The 24,211-nt window shown below is 43.7% G+C and overlaps 1 long non-coding RNA gene across 1 annotated transcript; it reads right to left on the reverse strand.

Annotated features, from left to right (window-relative positions):
• Positions 1–10,103: 10,103 nt before the first annotated feature.
• LOC132210522 (uncharacterized) lies at positions 10,104–23,671 on the reverse strand. The gene is made up of 3 exons (XR_009446645.1): positions 21,862–23,671; positions 14,997–19,453; positions 10,104–10,825 (listed from the first exon to the last, which is right to left on the reverse strand). It is a non-coding gene; the product is annotated as an uncharacterized LOC132210522 (long non-coding RNA).
• Positions 23,672–24,211: the final 540 nt, after the last annotated feature.

Here is a 24,211-nt window from a genome sequence, read left to right on the forward strand (position 1 = left end):
ACTAGACCATGCAAGGCATAAAGAATGACAGTGAGTTTTAACATAGGAACATAAAAACATAAGAACCAGGAGCAGGAGTAGGCCATGTGGCCCCTCAAGCCTGCCATACCATTTAATAAGATCATGGCTGATCTTTGAGACTCAGCTCCACTTACCTGCCCACTCACCATAACCCTTTATTCCTTTACTGTTCAAAAATTGATCTAGCCTTGCCTTAAAAACATTCAGTGAGGTAGATTCAACAGCTTCACTGGGCAGAAAGTTCCACAGATTCACAACCCTTTGGATGAAGATGATTCTCCTGACCACAGTCCTACATCTGCTTCCCTCTATTTTGAGGTGATGCTGTCTAGTTTTAGTTTCACCTGCTAGCAGAAACAACCTCCCTGCCTCCATCTTATCTATTCCCTTCATAATCTTATATGTTTCTATAAGATCTCTCCTCATTCTTCTGAATTCCAATGAGTATAATCCCAGCCAACTCAGTCTCTCCTCATAATCCAACCCTCTCAACTCTGGAATCAACCTAGTGAATCTCCTCTGCGCCCTCTCCAGTGCTAGTATATCTCTTCTCAAGTAAGGAGACCAAAACTGCACACAGTACTCCAGGTGTGGCCTCATCAGAACCCTATACAGCTGCAGTATAGCCTCCCTGCTTTTAAACTCCATCCCTCGAGCAATGACAGACAAAACTCCATTTGCATTTTTAACTATCTGCTGCACTGCAATCCCACCTTCAGCGATTCATGCACAAGGACACTCAAGTCCCACTGCATGGCAGTGTGTAGCAATTTTTCACCATTTAAGACATAGTCCATTTGCTATTATTCCTACCAAAATGGATGACCTCACACTTATCAACATTGTACCCCATCTGTCAGACCTTTGCCCACTTACTTAGACTATATATATCCCTCTGCAGACTTTCAGTGTCTTCTGCACACCTTGCTCTACCATTCACCTTAGTGTCATCTGCAAATTTTGGCACACCACACTTGGTCCCCAACTTCAAATCATCTATGTAAATTATAAACAATTGAGGTCCCAACACCGATCCCTGAGGCATACTACTAGCCACTGACCGCCAACCAAAAAAACACCCATTTACCCCCTACTCTTTGTTTTCTACTGGTCAACCAATCCTCTATCCATGCCAATACATTACCTGTAATACCGTGAACTTTATCTGATGTAGCAGCATTTGGTCTGGCACTTTGACAAATGCCTTCTGGAATCCAGATACATCACATCCACAGGTTCCCCATTATCCACCATGCAAGTAATGTCCTCAAAGAATTCCATCAAATTAGTTAAACATGACCTACACTTCATGAACCCATGCTGGGTGTTTCCAATGGGACAACTTGTATCCAGATGTAATGGGAACTGCAGATGTTAGACAAACTGAGATAACAAAGTGTGGAGCTGGATGAACACAGCAGGCCAGGTTCTCGGCCCGAAACGTCAGCTTTTGTCCTCCTGGGATGCTGCTTAACCTCCTATGTTCATCCAGTTCCACACTTTGTTATATCCAGATGTCTTGCTATTTCTTCCTTGATGATAGATTCAAGCATTTTCCCCACTACCGAAGTTAAGCCAACTGGCCTATGGTTACCTGCTTTTTATTGACTTCCTTTTTTAAACAGTGGCATCGTATTGGCTATTTTCCATTCTGCAGGAACCACCTCAGAGTCCAGTGAATTTTGTACATAATTACTAATGCATTTGCTACTTCCCCCATCACTTCTTTTCCTACCCTGGGATGCATTTCATCAGGGCCAGGAGACTTGTCTACCTTTAGCCCCATTAGCTTGTCCAGCACTGCCTCCTTAGTGATAATGATAGTTTTTCAGTCTCGTCTGTTATAACTTTCTTGCCATTAGCTTTTGGCATGTTATTTGTGTCTTCCACTGTGAAGGCCGACACAAAATAACTGTTTAATGTCTCGGATGTTTCTTCATTCCCAGTTATTAAAATGGCCTTCTCATCCTCTAAACAACCAATGTTTACTTATCACCATTCTTTTACCACTTACATATTTATAGAAACTTTTGCTGCCTGTTTTTATATTCTGAGCTAGTTTAGTCTCATAATCTATCTTACTTTTCTTTATAACCTTTTTCTGTGGCTTTCTGTTGGCCTTTAAAGATTTCCCAGTCTACTGGTTTCCCACTACTCTTTGCTTTTTTGTATGTGTTTTTTTAAATCTGATACTTTCCTTTATTTCCTTAGACATCCGTGGCTCTCTTTTCCTACAGTTCTTCCTTATCCCTGGAATATACTTCTGCTGAGCACTATGAAAAATTGTTTTGAAAGTCCTCCACTGTTGCTCAATTGATCCACCATAAAGTTTTTGCTCCCATTCTACCTTAGCTAACTCCTTCCTCATGCCTTCATAGTCTCCTTTGTTTAAGCACAGGACATAGGTACTGGATATAACCTTCTCACGCTCCATCTGTATTTTAAATTCAACCGTACTGTATTCCTTCCAAGAGGATTCCTAACTGCGAGATCATTAATTATTCCTGTCTCATTACACAGGGCTAAATCTAGAATAGCTTGCTCCCTTGTAGGTTCCATTACATATTGTTCAAGGAAATTATCGTGGATGCATTCTATGAACACCCTTAAGGCTGCCATGACCGACCTGGTTTGACCAATCGATATGTAGATTAAAATCCCCTAAGATAATTGCTGTACCATTTTTACATGCATTAGCTGTTTCTATGTTTATTCCCTTCCCCACCACGATGCCATTATTTGGTGGCTTATAGACCACACCTATCAGTGACTTCTTCTGCCTGCTATTCCTAATTTCCACCCAAATGGATTCAACATTTTGTTCAGTAGAACCTACATTATCTCTCACTACTGCTCTGTTACCATCCTTAAAAATCAGAGTGACACCACCTCCCTTACCTTCCTGTCTGTCCTTCTGAACAGTTTGATACCCCTGGATATTTAACTTCCAGTCATGACCATCCTGTAACCATGTCTCTGTAATAGCCACTAAATCATACCCATTTACCATGATTTGCACCGTCAGCTCATCAAAGTAACACTGACAGATACTCCTCACCTACATCACCTTCACAGTTATTTTGTAATACACTAATTATCACACATTCTGGGTAAAGACTGCAAACTGTCTTCATTCCCATTGCTGTCAGTAACTTGACATTAGTATTAGCAGTAGTTTGATTATGTAATTTGTGAGAATAATATGCTCAAAGTCTGTTATAACATGACCTTAGCCTCAGGCACACTATTGTGAATGGCATATCTCTCCAGTGGCAGCCTTTACCGTGGGAGGGCTCCCTTATCTAGGTACGGTGAGTAGTGTGTTCATATACAAAGTACAATATATTTCTTAATCTGTGGGATGTTTAGTTCTGATGCTGATATTGTCTATTCACTGAATCACTGTCACTCATTTGTACTCAGATTGTAATCGATGTATACTCGATGCAAATATTGATTTACCCAATTGATAAAAATGTGATTTTGACTATTTATAAATTGCAGATTTCTGTTGGGGACCAGTGAAGTAAGGGAAATCTTTATTCTGTTGCTGTTGATTGATTATATGGATAATTTTCTGGATTTGCCTATTGACATAATTAACTGACTTTGCAGGTTCGGTCCTCGTAACTCATCTAAAGGAGTCTGTCACTTTGTGGAATTGAGCTTGTAGTTCAGCTGTAGTTACAATTTGAATAAAAAGACTACACAAGCTGGGGGGATCTGCCTAACTACAGTATTAGAGACAGCTTAACCCCCAGCTACCCATCTTGAGCTGGCACCTGAGTGAGAAACAGCTACTGGTCAGAGACAGTGTGTCAACTTGCTGTACATCATTGGGATCCTCTGTGAGGGAGCTCTATCTGTCAGTCATCATTAAAGTGATGGGAGCAGCTCCTTTACTGAATATTGAAATATCAATATGTAACATGCCCAGAAATAGACACTGTGCTTATTAAAATGGTCTGGAGATGTTACTGCACCCACTATAAACTTACCAATGTGGGGCCCAAGGATGGAATTTTGCATCGGCTCGTTTTAATTCTCGCGAGGTTCAGATCAGCCCTGTCTCTTAGGGACATCGCCAGTCCCACATACATTCCTGGAATGTGGATTGGAGTGATGGGAACAGTGTAACTCCATCCCAATATCTCGGGCTCCTGCTCTGTGTTTCTAATGTTTGGCTTTAGGCCATTTGGATGCATCTTGAGGAAGGAATACAAGTTTGAGACTGACCAGCAAATTACTCCCACAGCTTCACCCTGCAGGAAGAAAGTATTTTTTTTAATATTGACAGCACATGATAATTTCTCTGTTATTTATTTGAAGATTAGTGCAATTTATTTGAATGGCTCTGGAAGCTTCTTTGTAAGGTCAGTACTGCAATGTCACACACTCACTGCCCATCTCTGATGGAAACTTTATTTATTCATTCATTCACAGGTTGGGGGTATCATTCAGTAGGGCAGCATTTAGTGCCCATCCCTAATTGTCCAGCAGGCAGTTAAGAGCCGACCACATTGCTATGGCTCTGGAGTCATAAGTCGGCAAGACCAGGTAAGGATGACAGTTATGCTTTCTTAAAGGACATAAGTGAGCTAGATGGGGATTTCCAACAAGCAACAGTGGTTTCAAGTGGTTTCAATTAGATTCTTCAATCCACATTCTTTATTGAATTAATATTCCACCATCTACCATGGTGCTTTTTTGAATGATATCCAATGAAATCACTCCTACCAATTTGAAGTTGACCTTACTTGTGCATTCTGTCCTGTGGGACGGGTTGGCCTCGTTTGGTTCCGTCTAAATCCAGCTCACATTTTCAAGCCACATTTGCTCACAGCGGCCCCTCATCTGATGTTTCATAATCTTTGATCCTCAATAATTAGAGGAACAATGATTCTGGGAAAGTGTCAGTTGCAAGGGAAAGCACTTTCTTTCCTTGCTGCCTTCAATTTGCTCCAGTCTCATCCCAGAGGATACAATAGATTGAATTCCCTGGCCCCCTGGAGGTCAGTCTAACGGTAAGGTCTCAGAAATCAGTAGGAAATTCTGTCAGCGTTCCACTTCTGCAATCCCATCTCTGGTGACTTTCCTGGGACAGGTGACTATGGGAATCATGATGTGATCCACAAATGGCTGGCAGCGAAAGCAAATTAAACATCCAGGCAAGGGCCATCTTTGTCCCTTTTGACCATCACATATTTCTCCAACAAGCTGGAGATTAAATCAAACAATGGCCCAGCTCTCACACTCCCTTCGCATCTCATCACCCTGCCTCTAGTTGTATTTCTGCCAAGAGGTTGTTCACACTGTAAAAGAGCTGTCCTGTCTGAGCTGGACTCTGTACATACACACAAGCCTGAAGGGTCTCGGGTCACCTGTGATTGTCCTGCTCCTCATTGTAAACCAGTCAGCAGTGTCCTGGAGGACTGCAGACCTACCCAATCCCAAGTTGGAATGTCAAAGCAATCTCTCTGTCTGTCAAAATTCCAGCCCACCACTTTCCAGCATCTGTAACATTCTGCAGGTGTCATGGGGCACAGGAAATGGGAATCCAATCTTTTGATCCCCTGAACTCAGGGCTTAGTCTTTTCTTGAATAATACATGGTGTTACTTTCTGCTTGGTAAGCACTGAGGTTATTCAATTCAGATCAATGTGCCAGAGCCCTCATATGTTTATCATTAACTTTATTTTTTTCCTTAAATCAATTTTAGTTTGGAGCTGCAAATTGGGATCTGTGGGCTAACAATGACTGTGTGTAACAGATTATATTAAAACAACAACAGGCAAAACAAGGTTTTGTTCAGGAGGCCACGCCTAGAACTTAATTGCCAATTGATCCCTGATCAAAAGGTGCTGCAGATGTTTCATCACCAGGAAATAACATTATGTTTAAAGATAGCAGACATTAGATTCTACTGAGGTCAGTACCTGAGAATTGATTCCAGCAAGTCTGGAAATGACCTTATGCCCAAGCAGATGCAAGATGTTGACTGATAACTGTCACCTCATGGAGGAGATGGACAGTCTGCCAGGGAATGGTCAAGTTTGAATTGGGTTTTGGACTGTGTGTTTTCCATGAAAAAAGAATCTGGCAGTTGCTGCGAAAGTGTGAAGATCTGAAAGCTGCCGGCCTAACCTCCCATGAGCAGCCTTTGAAACCTCAGAGAATTGCATGCCAAGTTATACATTTTGCTGTTATTATCTGAGCGATCTGTAAAGGTGACCCTGATCAATGTTTCCAGAAAATCAAAAGAAAACACCATCTATGCCTATGGAATAATGCATCATGAAAAGCACTGAAGTAATCTGTCCTTATTTATCCCTTAGCTGTTTGTTTGTCTGTCTGTCTGCCTTTTGTGTGACTGAGCACAATGATAGAAGGGTTTTAGGTTTAAAGCATAGACCAGTTAGATTGCTTTGTTGTTTACTTTTATTTTGCTAAAGTACTATATTGATTATAAATCAATAGGACTTTGCTTTAAATTACAAACGAAGTCTGAGATTGACGATCCTAAAGTCTGGTTAGGAGCCGTTGTTGTCCATTTTGAGGCTCTTTGACAGTTTTAATTTTACTATGTTGCAAATACAGAGGTGGAAAGACTGATTTGGTTCAGCTGTCTGTCTCTGTGTTTATAACAAGGGACAGTTAATCTTTGATCCTCCATCAACCTGTTTTAAGATCTCAGATTTTCCTGGAATCCTATCTCTTGGTTGGATCCCACAATCTTGTGCTCCAGATCACTCCATCTCTGGTTTGCAATTTAAGGAGTGCAGGCTTTAGTGTTCATGATGGTGCCTGTATGGAAAATAATTCCATACCTGACTCTGAAAATGGGCCCTGAAAGTCACTTTGATCTGAAAGTGTAAGATGCATTTATGAAAGTATGTTTGAAAGCAAAATTTATTTCTGTATGTTTATTTACATTAAAAACATGCTCAGATAATTTCTGTTTCCGGGTGGAGAATGGAGAATGCTTTCTTTTAAACTGTTGTAAAAGTTTTAGACTCCTAACTTGTATACTTTGATTAATTGGTGAACACATTATGACAGATCTATTTTTAAATGAGTGCTGTATTTCTACATTCTTGACTATGTTTATATATGCATAGACTAAAAATCTCTGCTGATGATGTTGATACAATAAATTGGTTTGGAAAGGGTTAAATTCACTGTTGATTTTATTCATCTCAGTGCCGAGTGATGTTCCCAGTACATGGGGAACAGCTGTATTCCTGGCTGAAAGACCCGGAGCAGGCTGCTTCTCCCTATCTTGAATTCAGTGGTGCTCATTTTGCTGTGTCTTTTTCCCAACCATTCTGCTGCCTTTTGTACGGTCTGGATGTTGTCCAGTAACGTCCTTCCATGGCTAAGGATAGAGAGTTCTGATGCCCTGTTCAAACCTTGTCAGGTGCCATCTGGTCTATTAGAATGTGAGGAATAAATCCCATAGAGATTGAGACCGAGTTTTTCTTTTACCAACAACACCAACAATAGTGGATTGAACTACATTCAACGTGGTGCAGTAGTGCTGAATGACCTTTATAAGCATCTACAAGGAAAAATGTGTGCCCCTGCTGCTGAAAATTGTGCTGGGATCTGACATAATCAATCTGGATGTTTGCCCAGGGACCTTGTACCTCCCTTACCATTTGAACGCATTTAGTCCTTTGTGCTAAGAAGACTTGAGTGAGCCCCTGGGTCACTGGCCATTTCTACAAGCTCAAACCACAGTTCTCCCAGGGTGCAAGCCCTGTCTATATAATTCCCTAGTGGAGACTTATGCCAGGGCCCCATCGATGTTGGGCATCTGCCATATGCAGAAGTTCAAAGGGTCAAACACTTCTGCACGTAATCCCAGCCCAGGATGTGTTCGGCCTCTGGATGGAGGTGCATTAATACAGTGAGATGAAGGCAGGTAATGTTGCCCAGTGTGAACCTTAATTGATCAGTTTCCATCCCCACTTTGAATCCATTTAGGGCAGTCTTTGCGCAGTGCACCAGGATCTATTGATACCTCAGGACTGATTCAGGGTTGTACGAGAGCCCCCCAGTGTCCTGCAGTAACTTAATGTGGCAGCTTCTGACCTTGCCTTCTACCAAGGGCCTGCCTTGCACTATCTCATCCCATATATGCATTTCACTGAGGCCTGACACCATCATGCCACAGACCCTGTGTCTGACTGGGTGTACGGTTTCGAATATTGTCCAGCAACCCAAATCCCCCCACCCCAATTGGAGTTATCACCACTTCACTCATGAGATCCTCTAGTGGCATGGAGGTGTAGTGCCACCCTGTGCTTCTGGATGCAACAAGTTGCACTCCCTGGTGTAATGGACCATCCAGCCACATTTGAAGCATTTCCCATGTGGCAGGCTATTCCTGCAGGCGGGACCTCTCTGTTTCCTCCTCCCCTTTGCTGCTCTGTACTGAAACAGCCCCTCTCCAAAGTAACTGACCGTGGTTAAAATTGCAGCTTTCATGTCCCGGACCTTGTCATGCTCACCTTCCATCGTAATTTGTGGACATTGCAATGTGGAGAGGACTGCAGGTCTGAAATACATTAACATCAGCTCAATTTCCTCAGGGTCATCCAGCCCACGCGAGATTCTCCATTGGTTGGGGTTGTAAAAGAATTTGTTGGGGTATGAAGTGGGCTTGATGGCAGGGAGAGAGATAGTAGGAACTGCAGATGCTGAAGAATCTGAAATAACAAGGTGTAGATCTGGACGAACACAGCAGGCCAAGCAGCATCAGAGGAGCAGGAAGAATGGCATTTCGGGCTTAGACCCTTCTTGTTTTTGGCTACCTCTACCCTGTGACTCTTTGAATGGATGATGCAACTGATACTGGTGGCCCCTTACCTATGTCAGCAACTGGTGATTGTTAGGTACATCTGGGCCTGAAGGAACCCCCTGGTTGTCTGGGGAAGCAGGGTTTGGGGTGCTGGGGAAATTAGGCCTCCCCAACCCTCGTGATTTGCAATGTACCAAAGTGCTTCTTCTGTCTGTTCCCCCATCATGGCCCTGCTCTTCTGCTACTGTGGTCCTAAAGGTACATATCATCCCTTTCTGGAGCTCAGAGGGTGTGATTTTAACCCATCAATCTCACCCTGCCACATCTGCGGGCTGGGCTGTACTCTCTTGTTTCATTTGGCATCGAACTGTGACCACTTCCTGCAAATTGTAACATTTCTCGGCTAGCTCAGTAACAGCTCTTCAGGCATTTCCTCATGGTAGACCTTTTCCCATGGTCCCTTTGATCTTGAATTTTGACCTGCATTTGCTCCAGTCTTTTCTTTGTCTTCCCAGGCCCTTCCTTAAGCTTTACAGTTTCATCTTCTTTCCCTTTCTCTTGCACCATGCAGCTGGTTGTCACTATAGACTTAGTTAGTTTGGAGGCACACTTACCACACACCTCATGCAACCCTTTCCAACAATTTTGTTCTTCAGATCCCACATGGTGCATTGCTCATCCCACATGGGCCATTTCCTACTCAGATATTTCCTTCAGGTTCCTTTGCATTCTGAGCATTCCGCCATTTTTCTGCTCTTCCGTTCCTCTAGGGTTTGTCCAAGGAGTAGGGAAGCAAGCATTAAATTCCCGCCCAGTTTTTCTGTGTCCAACAGGTAAGTGATTCTCCCTGCCCTCAAAGCCATATTTCAGAGTTTACCCTTCCTGCTTAACTAGACTTGCTTCAAAATACAACTGTTTTACTCATCATAATCTACAGAGCCAGTGTGTAATCCAATTACTGGTCAGTTGCCCCTATCTCCATTCAGCCACTTGAACTGGGCCATCACGTGGAGCAGCTGCTCTCTCAATTCAGGCTCAGGCTAAATGTTCAGGAATGCATGGCCAGTAGGTTTCGATTTTGGAGGAATCAATGGCCACTTCTTATGGGAGACCACTTAGGGAGACCAACGTTGTCTGTGCTTTGGGCATTTCGACCAGCTTCGATGTCAACTTGCTTAACTCAGGTCCTAAACTTGTGAGAAAAAGGGTCAGAGTCAACTTGCAATTCAATGCAATTTTATTAACAAAAAGACACAAAAGGAGCTAAAATTGTCATCTACAACCCTGTTCTTTCGCTATAAAACTCAGTTCTTTGTTAATTACTCTGCCAATCATAATGTTAAGCCTTTGTTGTAATCCTTACCGAAACTATTACTAGCTACCAAATACTCCCCATGCAGTTAACTCTGGCCAGGCTGTGCTCTGATGAACTTGGTGGAGGTTGTTCTCACACTTGTTCATCTTCCCTCTCTTTCTCCAGGTGGTTGGTACTGGGCGAGGACAAGTCTTTGCTGAAGGAATGGCTACCGGGTGCCCGTTCTTATTCCTCCATGCTGTATCCTTCCATAATGTTCTCTGCCAATTGATCTTCCAGGTCAAGGTCAGGGCGCCCACTAGGATCCTAAGGTCTTGCATGGAAGATACCAGGAGCATCCTCAGCCACCATTGTCTGATGTGTCAAGGGGATGTGCCCTTCCCCATACATGGTCATGGTAGAAATGTGGCTTGCAAGCAAGTCTGCTCCCTGTACTCCAATACACAAATTAGCCTCACTTCCCACAGCAAGTCCAGCATTGTACTTGCCTGCTTTTGTCTTGCATAGATGCATTGTTCTTGACCTTTCCTAAAAGTTCCATTGGGTCTGACTTTTCACATGTTGCCCAGGCTGATTTCAAGTCCTGAGATCTTGCCATAGTAAACATTTCGGGCAGCCCAGTCCAGAATTTTAACAAACTGGTATCCTCACCCAGGAAATAGTTGCAGTAATTGTGGGTCCCATGTCTGGAAAAGCACGCACCAATACAACAAAGAATGTAGCGTTAAAAAAAAGTACATTGCTGCTTTAAAACCAACTTCCAAGGGACAAAATGTTTTCCTTTTTGATTCTGAACTTAAGCATAAAAACGTCCCAACAAAAAAAACCAAACTGCTGAAGAAACTCAGCAGGCCATGCAGCATGTGTGGCTAGAGAAAGCAGAGTCAACGTTTGAAGTCCAGTGATCCTTCTTCAGAAATATTCACATTTGCTGCCAATGTATTTTTTTAAGAAATCAGGGAAGAATCCTCTTTTGAGGATTTATAAACTCTGTCCAATGAGTTGTCAAAGGACTTGACAAAGATTTTGTGATTGGAATTTTGCCTGAAAGCCCAAAATGTGAGATTTTCAATTGGTTGGTAAGAAGTTGGAATCGAGCACAACACAATGGACAGAATTACAGGAGACAGATTAAACTAATGAAACAGATGGAGTTCAACACTGATAAGTGTGAGGTAATGCAGTTACAGAGGTCACACAGTAATTAGGATTACACAATAAATGGGAATATACTGAGAGCGGTAGATGAAGTGAGAGATCTTGAAGTACAAGTGCACAGGTCCCTAAAGTTAGCAGTACAGGTAGATAGGTTGTAAAGAAAGCATATGGAGCACTCTCTATCAGTAGCTGAGATACAGAAAATGAAAATAGGGATATAATGATGAAACAGTATAAGGCACTAGTGAGGCCACAACCAGAATATGGTGTGCAGTTCTAGTCACCACATTACGGTCTGGCATGAAAGGGTTTGTTGATCCTCAGGATGCCAGACTAAGATGAAGTTACCAAGCCATCTTCTTCCTTCCAGCTGCTGAGCACAGACCTCTCCCTATGCAACTTCTGGAAGAAGAAATGCGAGCACATCTCATCCTGCTCCATGGTGCGGACCCTGGACCAGAAGTTTGGCAAAGAGCGAGGCTTGCTGGTTCCTCACCTCCTGGAGAACCCTCCCTTACATCGGCCCCCATCATCTGTAGCAGGAGTAGGTTCTACATGGGTTCTCTAGAGTTTGGACAGTTTTGCCCACCTTTTGCTCACCGTTTGAATTCTTTGAGGATGAAGAACCCCTTGATGTTCCTCTTCACTGCTTCCCATCAGTTCGCTGAAGACTCAAAGAGGGACTTCATGGTTCTCCAACCTGTATAATCTCTTTTGAGCTCCTCAGCATTTCCTGGGGTCAACAGTTTCATTTTAAGCTTCCATGTTCCCTTGTTGGCCTGTGGCCAGCCTGTTAGTGACAGTTGCCAGCAGAAGGCAGTGGTCAAAGAAGAACACTGGTTTGATGCCAATGGGTCTGACTGAGTACTTTCTCTCAGAACTGGTCACTGTCAGAGTAACTAGTCACTGTCTCCTGGGACTAGTTACCATCAGTGGCACTGGCCACTGCTACCCGGGATTGATCACCGTCAGTAGGACTGGTCACTGTGAACCAAGATTGGTCACCAGTGACATTGATCATTGTCACCCAGGACTGGTCAATGTCGGTAGGACTGGTCACTGTGGTCCAGGATTGGTCATGTGTCTGAAGGGAATGCAAACGTATATCCCTGGTCATCCACTTCAATATTGTTCCCACTCTCTCCCCCTTTCGCTATGGGAATATATCCCCCTCTTCTGATGGTGTTCACTGTCAACAGGACATTCTGTCCAGTGCGACTAAGGACCACTCGAGAGAAAGGTCTGCTTGGACATGTCACGTCTCCATTCCAGGAAAATGCTGCTGTTACTCTGCGTGTGTTTCCTGGCAAATGAGTAATGGACAGTGTTTCCAAGACTTGGATTTGGCAGGTGCTAGTTACAATCAACAGTGGCAGCTTCAGCAGCTCAGGACCCAGAGAGCAATTGTAATCAGCTTCAGTGCAGCAGCTCTGATTACAGGCAGACAACAGTTGACTATTTGCATTTTGGTTTCCTGTGTGACCTGCTCACCATCGCCATTCATGCAAAGTCACAGTATCTGGAGCAAATGTCTCAAACAGAGTTTCCACTTCTCCACCTGGTGGTCAGGTGCCCCAGGATTGTTCAAGAAATATTGACACTTTCTCAGGACAATGGATTAAAAACTCAAGAGCCAAGTTTAAAACTAGCCAGACTCCACAATGTACAAGCTGCAGAGCTGGGACAGTGTACATACAGCCAGGCTTTAGGTCTTTAGGTCACCAGTTCTGAGGAAGAGTCACCGGACCCATAACCTTAAGGCTTTTTTCCTCCACAGATGCTGCCAAACCTGCTGAGCTTTTCCAGCAACTTTGTTTTTGTTTGTCGTTTTAGTCTTTACCACTTCACAGGTAAGGCCAGGATATTGTGATCAGAGATAATGGGAACTGCAGATGCTAGAGAATCCAAGATAACAAAGTGTGGGGTTGGATGAACACAGCAGGCCAATCAGCATCTTAGGAGCACAGAAGCTGACGTTTTGGGCCTACACCCCTCAACAGAAGAGGGGAATGGGGACAGGATTCTGAAACAAATAGGGAAAGAGGGGGAGGCGGACCTCAAGGCCATTCTAGGACATTATGCTCAGAACCCGACTCACAGCTGGCCCTGCCCTGACCAGGAGGGTAAGGTCTCAAAGTGCAGCAGCCTAAAGCGAAAGACAGTGATAAAAGTAACCCTCCCAAGGGAGGGTCCAGTGTGGAGCTGTAGCCTAGCCACCATGAATGAGACAGTGCCTTTGCTGAGGCACTCTCTCCAGTGTTCCAGCTAAAGCACCATGGAGCAACAAGTCCCTGCTAGACAGAAACTTGCCACTGAGACAGACTATCAATGCAAGTACAGCACAGTGAGCCCAGTTCAGATACCGGCCCTGCCCTGGAGTCAACACACCCTTAACTACTCTTTGATAATAAAATGTGAGGTTGGATGAACACAGCAGGCCCAGCAGCATCTCAGGAGCACAAAAGCTCTTTTGTGCTCCTGAGATGCTGCTTGGCCTGCTATGTTCATCCAGCCTCACATTTTATTATCTTGGATTCGCCAGCATCTGCAGGTCCCATTATCACTTAACTACTCTTTACCTTGTGCCCATGTTGTTTCAAACTAGGCCAGAGCCTGTGATCTCTGTTAGTCTTCTATCTGGTCTTTGTATCCATAATCCCAGACAGGCAGCCATCTTTGTCAGACAGGAGCATGGACTCCTGCTCTCACATCCCTCCATCATTGCATCTGGGTATGACTGCCATGGATTGCCAACAAGTCACATCATGGTACAGCACAACTGGTAACCATCATTACCCTGTGCTCATGACACTATTTTTGAGTCTGCCAGATTCAAATGTTTTTAAGTCTCAGCCACTTGTTGTCTTTTCATCATTTTCATTGTCATTACCACAGCAACTTCCATTGTCAGTGGACTTAAAATCATTTTTTATTCGTTAAACTTTTCCTCAAAAGGTGTCCACATATCAATTTGCTCCAACTCCAAACTTTGGGAAACTGGTACCTGGCCAAAATTGGCAAATTTAGATTTAAAACTGGGAGGAACCAACTCTTAAAGAACAACATTAGAACAGTGAGGAAAAGATCTGATCAATGAACGTGATTAAACTGTACGTCAGTGTGTCTCCACGGATAGGAATACTGTGTAGATGGTTATCCAAACGTATATTAAATAAGACAAGGTCAGAGGCTATGTCAACCTCTTTCAGGAATCAAGCAACATACAGCAGACAGCTCTTATTATTGTCTCCTTTGTATTTAGGAGACCAGTCAAACTCGGAGAGAATGTGGCTACATGTGGATCTCTCCTACCACATTATTCTCTGGGTCCATCCAGACAACATGGTAATGTATAAATGTAACACCCAACCCAGTGATTGGTGTACAAACGAGTCAGGAGCAGCTCAGGGCATTTCTATGCTAGTGTCAAACGCATATGCAATTGGTGGGGATTTTCCAAAGGTGCACTGAATTGGGATGATTGGCCATTTGTCTGGAAAAAGGATTGGAGCTTGATCAAAGATATTCTGGCAAACTCATGGATAATTCATTCTTAGTATATGAAATAGGAATGGACCAAAGCTGAGCACAAGTGCACCCCTCTGCAATTGTCCAAGAACTGCCCAAAACTACAAAATGGGTTGGTTTTAAAATGGTGAGGCAAAATCCTGTATGGTAACATTCACTACAAACTGGTACCTGTGGTGTCAGACATATCCAGAACTAAGCTGCCAGAGTGGTGCCAATCCCACCTCAAGGCCTACATTTAACAGGTCCAACAGGGATGGACAACAGGCTTGATATGTTTAAGGCCCAACCCAGGCAACTGAAACACAGTAAAACAGACATAATTAATGATTTGGCAACAGTTAACAGAGCAGGAGAGTCCACAGTCAATGACCTTGATTTGGATAATTTGGACAATAAACTCATGGTATCACTCCTAAAAGTCAAACAGACCTTAGATAAAATCAATACCTACAATTGGTAAGATACTGAAGGGGAAATTAGAGGAGGATCAGGTTAGCTAACATTTGGTAACAATGCTAGAAAGACACACCGACACAATAAATATAACCATCTATGGCAAAATAAACGATGACAGTCAGCAGCAGAAAAGGAAGCTGTAGACCATCCCTGGCCACTAGATGATCAAACAGTTGAAGGAGAACCTCAAGCAGGCTAAGCAAGGTCAGGTCCCATCTTGGATCAGGGGCAAGCAGATAGAGCTATTGATAAAGTTTTCTTAAAATAAATTGATTTCCCCCCCCCACCCCCGCATTTTTAACAAGTATGCTTCAGTGATAAATTACTGATGGGTTAATATTTATACTTACATATTTAAAACTATTACTCAGCTAGGCACCTTTGTTGAGTAAATCATTTGAACAACAAATTGAACATTTGATTGTTTATTAGGGGAGCCTGATTGAAACATTTCTTCTCATATACTGAAATTAATCTCAAAGTATATAATTGGCAAATTTGGTAACTAGGTGAAAATTTCAATTTTATCCTCTGCCCAGTGGAATAGTAGAACCGGAGACAGTTTGTGCCCCCAATCTCATGATGGGTATAAATAAGGTTAATGGCAGGTGTCTTTTTCCTAGGATGGGGAGTTCAAGACTAGGCGGCATATTTTTAAGGGGAGAGGAGAGAGATTTAAAAACAAAAAAACAAGGGCAACCTTGTCACACAGAGGGTGGCTTGCATGTGCAATGGACTTCCTGAAGAAGTGGTGGATGCTGGCACAGTTACAACATTTAAAAGACACTCAAATAAGTAGATGAGTGGGAAAGGTTTGTAGGGGCATGGGCCAGGAGCAGGCAATTGAGACTAGTTTAGTTTAGGGTTTTGTCCTGCATGGATTTGAGGCTCATACAACACAGAAACAGACTCTTGTTATTACACACCTCTGAAGCAGGTGGGACTAAAACCTGGGCTTCCTGGCTCAGATCTAGGGACACCATCACTGCCCCACAAAAGTTACAAGGGATGATATACAAAATGATGTAACATTTGATATCAATTGCCACAAGCTGTTGACAGCGAGAAGAAAGAACAGAATAACTCAGCTCTCACGTACAGACAGAAAGACCAGTATTTTGCACACCAATGTAAATGCAAGGTTTATTTTGAACACCTGAGAGATAGGCAAGTCATGTTTTCCATAAGGCAGATGCAGAGCAAACAACAGAGAGTCAGAATAGGAACAGTTTAGTCCAAGACAGCAGTTTCCAAAGTTCAGGCTGAACCCAGCCCAGCATCCTGGTGACTTGAATAATTAGATCTGTAGAAAAAGACTTTAAAAAAAAAAATTATAGGAAGTATATTCAGAAGAGAAGTACATCTTGGAAGATATGGTGGCACTGCCAGACAGCTATTTTTATAATTATACAAGAATGGGCAGTGTTGCAGCAGCAAATACAGTCCAAGGGGGAACTGATTAAAAGGCATAATTGATGGCTATTTGTTTAAATGAACACAGTAAATGGGAACAAGATTAATGAATTAACACTACAAATAAGATTAATGTATATGAGTTTACAGCCAGTTCTGAGATATAGTTACAAGGAGATCGAAGCTGGGACGTAAATATTGAGGTATAGCTACTATTCAAAAGGACAGACAGGAAGCAAAGGGTGCTTTATTCACAGCTTTATTCATTCAAGGTACAATAAGCATGATATCAAGAAATGATTAGGATCAGATGATGTGACATTCATATAGGTGGAGGTAAGAAATAACAAGGGGAAGGCGGCACTGTTAGGCAGTAGTATACAGTATCCCTCACTGTAGCTGTTCTGTCGGATAGGAGAATAGATTAAGAGACAAATGACAGCATGTGTAAAAGGCAGTTCATTAAGCAGGAGTGGCTTTAATCTTCATGTACATTTCCAATTTCATTTTTCTAGAGGGAGCCCTAGGGAAGAATTCATAGAATGTATGCAAGAGATCCAAAAACAACTGTGCTAAACTTAGTAGGTTATACAGGGATACTTGTACAGGGGTGAGGCAGAGTTGGCTGGAGTGGACTGGGAAAGGAGTTTACCAAGAAATGCAGTTAAAAGAACAACAGCAGATGTTCAAGAAAATGTTATAATCCCATAAAATTTGACTGAGTCATATGTGGGAGGCAGTGGCCTAGTGGTATTATTGCTGCAGTATTGACCCAGAAACTCAGCTAATGTTTTGGGAACCTCAGTTCAAACCCCACCACAGCAGCAGGTGGAATTTGAATTCAATTTTTTCTTAAATCTGGCATTAAAAAGGGGTCTAATGACAGCCGTTGTCAATTGTTGGAAAAACCCATCTAAGGAAGAAAATCTGTCATCCTTACCAGATCTGGCCTGTCTGGGACTCCAAACCCAGAGCAATGCAGTTGCCTCTTAACTGCCCTCCGGGCAATTAGGGATCGGCAATAAACGCTGCCCAGCCAGAGCCACCTAAATCCTGAGTGAATAAATTTTAAAAAACCAGTAAGGAAGAAAGATCTATGGGATAAACCAACCAAGGGTAGAGTCAAATTGAAAAGACTAAACATTATGTGGCAAGGATTACTGGTAAGCCAGGGGACTTGGTAGTTTCAAAAGATGACCACAAAAAGTGAAAATAAAACATGTAAATACTATTTAGAAAGTCAACTATATACAAGGGAAGTGATACCAAATTAAACATTGGTCACTCTTTGGACACAGCTGGGAAAATAATAATGGACAACTTTAAAAGTGGCAACAGAGCTGAGGGGACACTTTGCATCAATCGTCACATCAGATGACATTGACTGAATTCTAAAAAAAACTAAAATCATCAAGGGGCTAAAAAGGTGGAGGTAGAAATAAACACAATTACTGCCACGAGAGAAAGAGTACTAGGGATCCATCCGAGAACTAATAGAAGGTAGCTACAGAGACTGTGCGCGCACTGGTCATAAACTTCCAAAAATCCTTGGATTCTAAAGGAATTGCAGAATTCTGAAAGATTGGAAGACTGACAATGTAACACCATTATTTTAAAAGGAAGATGACATAAAAACATTTAACTATATGCCCATTGGCTTAACATCGGTCATTGAAATGTTAAAGCCGATGATGAAAAGATGTATTGGTAGAGTATTTAGAAATACATAAGATCAAGCATAGTCAACATGGATTCATGAAAGAAACACTGTTTGGCGTGTTACAATTTTCTGAGTAAATAGCAAACAGGGCGAATAAAGTGGAATCAATGGATCTGGTCAGATAACAAACAAGAGAATACAAGAAGAATTATAGGATGCTGGGAAACACCAAAGAATCAGAGAGACCTTGGGGTGCATGTACACCAGTCACTTAAGGCAGCAGGACAGGAGGTTAAAGTGGTTAAGGAGGCCTATGGGATACTTTATTGATCGAGACAGAGAGTTTAAAAAGGGAGGGAGGCTATTGCTAGAACTGCATAAAACATTGGTTAAGCGACAGCTACAGTAATGTATGCAATTCCAGAATCCACACGGTGGGGCAGCGGCAGGCAGGCTATGTAATAACACTGGAGGATGAAGAGGAGATTTACCATGTCATTGCCTGGGCTGGAGAGTTTCAGTTACAAAGGGAGATTGGGCAAACTTCAGGAGGGGTATAAACAGGTTAAGTGAACAGGCAAAACCTTGGCAAATGGAATGTAAAGTAGATAAACATGGAGGGGTTATGCACCTTGGCACAAAGCAGAGGTGCTGAATACTATTTAAAAGGTGACTTCAGCTACAGAATAGAAGGATTTGGTGTCTTTCTGCATGCAAGTTAGCATTTTGTGATACAAGCTCAGCAAGTGACACGGAAGGCAAATGGATTGCTGGCCTTCACGTCAAAGGAAATATAGCATAAAAATAGGAAGGTCTTACGAAAACTACACAAGGCACTGGTCAGACTACAGCTGGAATACACTGAATTATTTTAGGGCCCTTATCAAAGGAAAGATATACTGGCATTGGAGGGAGTCTAGAGAAAGTTTAACTAAGCTGATTCTGGATATTCTTATGAGGAGACATTGAGCAGGTTATGCTTGCATTCATTGGAGGTTAGAAAAAAAATTCAGAGGCAACCTTTTTGAAACAGAAGATTCTAATGAAACTTGACAGGGTTGTTTCCCACTTGTGGAAGAGTCTAAGACCAGAGGATCTGTAACATATCAATTATTTAAAAGACAGATGAGGAGGAATGTTTTTTCTAAGAATGGAATTCTTTACTACAAAAGTCTGTAGAAGTTGAGTTGTTAAATATATTCAATGCCAAGGCACACAGTTTTAACCAGTAAGAGAATAAAAGGGATAAGGCAGTCAAGGGCAGTTGTGGATTAGCAAATCAGCCACGATTCCAAATGTACAATCAAACCAAATTGTTTACTGCTTCCATGTCTTACGGTCAGATGCTTAGAAGTCAAAGCAGAAAGCATCGAGCAGCACTAGGAGATAACAATGACTGCAGATGCTGGAGTCTGAGTCAACACAGTGTGGAGCTGGAGGAACACAACAGGTCAGGCAGCATCAGAGGAGCAGGAAAGTCGGCCTTTCGAATTGGGACCCTTCATTTGTGAGGGGTAGGTCATGCCTTACAAACCTTATCGATTTTTTGAGGATGTGACTAGAAAGGTTGATGAGGGTCGAGCTGTGGATGTGGTGTATATGGACTTCAGTAAGGCATTTGATAAGGTTCCCCATGGTAGGCTCATTCAGAAGGTCAGGAGGAATGGGATACAGGGGAACTTAGCTGCTTGGATACAGAATTGGCTGGCCAACAGAAGACAGCGAGTGGTAGTAGAAGGAAAATATTCTGCCTGGAAGTCAGTGGTGAGTGGAGTTCCACAGGGCTCTGTCCTTGGGCCTCTACTGTTTGTAATTTTTATTAATGACTTGGACGAGGGAATTGAAGGATGGGTCAGCAAGTTTGCAGACGACACAAAGGTCGGAGGTGTCGTTGACAGTGTAGAGGGCTGTTGTAGGCTGCAGCGGGACATTGACAGGATGCAGAGATGGGCTGAGAGGTGGCAGATGGAGTTCAACCTGGATAAATGCGAGGTGATGCATTTTGGAAGGTCAAATTTGAAAGCTGAGTACAGGATTAAGGATAAGATTCTTGGCAGCGTGGAGGAACAGAGGGATCTTGGTGCGCAGATACATAGATCCCTTAAAATGGCCACCCAAGTGGACAGGGTTGTTAAGAAAGCATATGGTGTTTTGGCTTTCATTAACAGGGGGATTGAGTTTAAGAGTCGTGAGATCTTGTTGCAGCTCTATAAAACTTTGGTTAGACCGCACTTGGAATACTGCGTCCAGTTCTGGGTGCCCTATTATAGGAAAGATGTGGATGCTTTGGAGAGGGTTCAGAGGAGGTTTACCAGGATGCTGCCTGGACTGGAGGGCTTATCTTATGAAGAGAGGTTGACTGAGCTCGGTCTCTTTTCATTGGAGAAAAGGAGGAGGAGAGGGGACCTAATTGAGGTATACAAGATAATGAGAGGCATAGATAGAGTTGATAGCCAGAGACTATTTCCCAGGGCAGAAATGGCTAGCACGAGGGGTCATAGTTTTAAGCTGGTTGGTGGAAAGTATCGAGGGGATGTCAGAGGCGGGTTCTTTACACAGAGAGTTGTGAGAGCATGGAATGCGTTGCCAGCAGCAGTTGTGGAAGCAAGGTCATTGGGGTCATTTAAGAGACTGCTGGACATGTATATGGTCACAGAAATTTGAGGGTGCTTACATGAGGATCAATGGTCGGCACAACATTGTGGGCTGAAGGGCCTGTTCTGTGCTATACTGTTCTATGTTCTATGTTCTATTAGGGCTGGGGAGGAGGATGGGAGCTGGAAAATAAATAGAAGAGGGGTGGGGCTGTGGAAGTAGATGGGATGGTGGTAGGTGGATGCAGGTAAGGGGGGGTAGTGGTGATTGGTCAATGGGAAGGGAGGGACAGATAGGTGGGAAGGATGATGGACAGGTTTAGCAGGTCAAGGTGGTGGGGAGATTTTGGAACTGGTGAAGTCATGTTCATTTCTTCCCCACCTATCCATTCTAACATTCCCACTGAATACCAAACCGCCTTACCTGCAACAACCTATCACCATCACACCCACCTTCCCACAGTAGCACCCCTCCTTCTAGTTATTTCCTAGCTCCCTTCCCCCTCCCCAATCCTGATTAAGGTCCCTGACCTGAAACATTGCCCTTCCTGCTCCTCTGATGCTGCCTGAGCTGCAGTGTTCCTCCAGCTCCACACTGTATTGATCCAGCACACTTACTGATGAAGTGTCATATCTGTGGTATAGGCCTAACTCATCCAATCTCAACAATAGGTGCTGCAAAAAATAAACCAATAAACTGCACAACACAAGCCAATTTGAATATATAGCTGTTCCAAATTCACAAACTTCATCATTCTGCAAGAATAATGTGGAATGGCAGTGTGGCAGAAAATGAAAACTATATTTTCCATCAATATTCTCCCGGGAGAAGGTAATTGCTTAATTAATTTTAAAAAAAGGGAAAGATGATAGATGACCACAACCTGCACATTGGCAACACACTACTTACGTAAAACGTCCACGTATAACATTGATAGCATGTACAATCCCCAGAAATTGTTGATACATACCTAGATCAGAGAATACACCAAGTGTCATAACAGGGAGATGGAAAGAGGCCCCAAAAATCAGACCAATAAATCTAACCAGGAACAACATAACCAGATCGCAAATTTTAAAAAAATGTCTAAGATAAAAGCAAGCTTAACAACCAGTATTCTAAAAGCATTCCACAGTCTTAAACCAAAATTACCATAAACTAAGTCTGGGCATATTAGTAAACTACTGATATGCTTTAGATATCCAAATTTATTGCTTTGATATATTCGAAACACAAAGTAATTTTCTTTTTACGTCTTTACTTTTTTAAATGTTTAAACCTGAGGAAAGGGAGATGCTGTGATGTAATTTACTTGTGACTTTAAGGGACATTTCATAAATAGCTGACCAGCACTTCTGCCTCCCCTACCCCACACAGAATGCATTTAACAAGCAGCCTACTCTGTACTCTGAACACTGCATCAGTCATACGGATCTACAGAGCTTCCCAGCTGCCAATAAATATATTTTAGTCTTAAGTTCAAACGAAGATTGTGTTACCAATCCTTGTTTGTAATAAACCAGAAGAAAATAATAGGGACTCCCAAGATTCAAAATCATGGATTTTGAGAAACTGAGAAAAAAGTCCAGGAGAAAACTGCAAGAGAATTCAGAAACTTGTTTTGGGGTGTGGGTGTGTCTAATCAGAGGGATTAAGGCAGCAGTTTTTTGGTATTCAGGGGAAGAAATTCTTTTCCTCGTGCCTCTTTTACTGCCGGTCTCCGAGGGGCAGGTCGAGGCGAGTAGAGGTCAGGTGGAATGTTTGACAGTGTTAAAATTTTCACGTCAAAGAAAACCAAGTTTTACATTCCCCAATTAAAACGTACTGCATGTAAAGTGTAGCAGGTTTTTTTTTGTTTGCAACACCATGTTCTGTGATCATGGGAGGCCCAGATCCAAGTGAAAAGAAGACTGCAACTGGTTTCAACAGTTACTGAAGCAACAGAAGGTGGGGGCGGGTGGAATCTAATGAGCAACTACTACGCAGTTATATTTCATGTCACCAACACATCTACTGGGAAGTAGGTGTCTGTCAATAGCAGTACCAGAGTCAATGTGAGACCTTCCACATTTGAACTGCCTGTCTGCACAGGAAGAATCCTAAAGTACAGGCAGGTCAACACAGCCTGCAAAACTCCATCTTTGCTTAACTGTGTGTATTCTTGTGGACATGAGGACACTAACACTGTTACATTACAGATCATCAGCTGAAACGAGATACTAATGAGGAATCTGCAATACAGTCAGCTCAGTGCAGCCTCTGTCTGTTGTAATACCTCAATACTGGGTTTGTCAATCCACATTTTTAATAAAGTGCGTGTTTAAAGGAGGCTTGATGATACAAGGCCTTTGTGATAACGCTAAGCAGGATCAAAGTTTACTGACCTAACCTGGTGATCATAAGACAGGGGCCTCCAAAAGAGTGGATCAGACTCCCACCCATGTCAGCAATGCAGCTGCTGCCATTTTGAAAGGGTCTACAGGCAGATGTCAGAAATATTTGTCTTTTGCTTTCAGGTGATGAAACAGCCCAGCCTGAACCGTGATCTGGCAGGCCATTTTGCTTGGGTTCCCACAACTTGCCTGTTAGACACAGGGCAGGAGCTTAAAAATCAGAGTGAGGGGGAGCGGGGAGGGGAGCGGGAGGGAGAGAGCGAGGGAACGAGGAGGGGCAGGGGAGCGAGGGAGCGAGGAGGGGGCAGGGGAGCGAGGGAGCAAGGAGGGGGCAGGGGAGCGAGGGAGCGAGGGAACGAGGAGCGAGGGAGCGAGGGAGCGAGGAGCGAGGGAGCGAGGAGCGAGGGAGCGGGGAGCGAGGGAGCGAGGGAGCGAGGGAGCGAGGAGCGAGGGAGCGAGGGAGCGAGGGAGCGAGGGAGCGAGGGAGCGAGGGAGCGAGGGAGCGAGGGAGCGAGAAGGGGCAGGGGAGCGAGGGAGCGAGAAGGGGCAGGGGAGCGAGGGAGCGAGAAGGGGCAGGGGAGCGAGGGAGCGAGAAGGGGCAGGGGAGCGAGGGAGCGAGAAGGGGCAGGGGAGCGAGGGAGCGAGAAGGGGCAGGGGAGCGAGGGAGCGAGAAGGGGCAGGGGAGCGAGGGAGCGAGGAGCGGCAGGGCAGCGAGGAGCGAGGGGGGGCAGGGGAGCGAGGGGGGGCAGGGGAGCGAGGGGGGGCAGGGGAGCGAGGGGGGGCAGGGGAGCGAGGGGGGGCAGGGGAGCGAGGGGGGGCAGGGGAGCGAGGGGGGGCAGGGGAGCGAGGGGGGGCAGGGGAGCGAG

This window comes from Stegostoma tigrinum, chromosome 14 (genome assembly GCF_030684315.1).
Source record: "Stegostoma tigrinum isolate sSteTig4 chromosome 14, sSteTig4.hap1, whole genome shotgun sequence".
Lineage (NCBI taxonomy): Eukaryota > Metazoa > Chordata > Chondrichthyes > Orectolobiformes > Stegostomatidae > Stegostoma > Stegostoma tigrinum.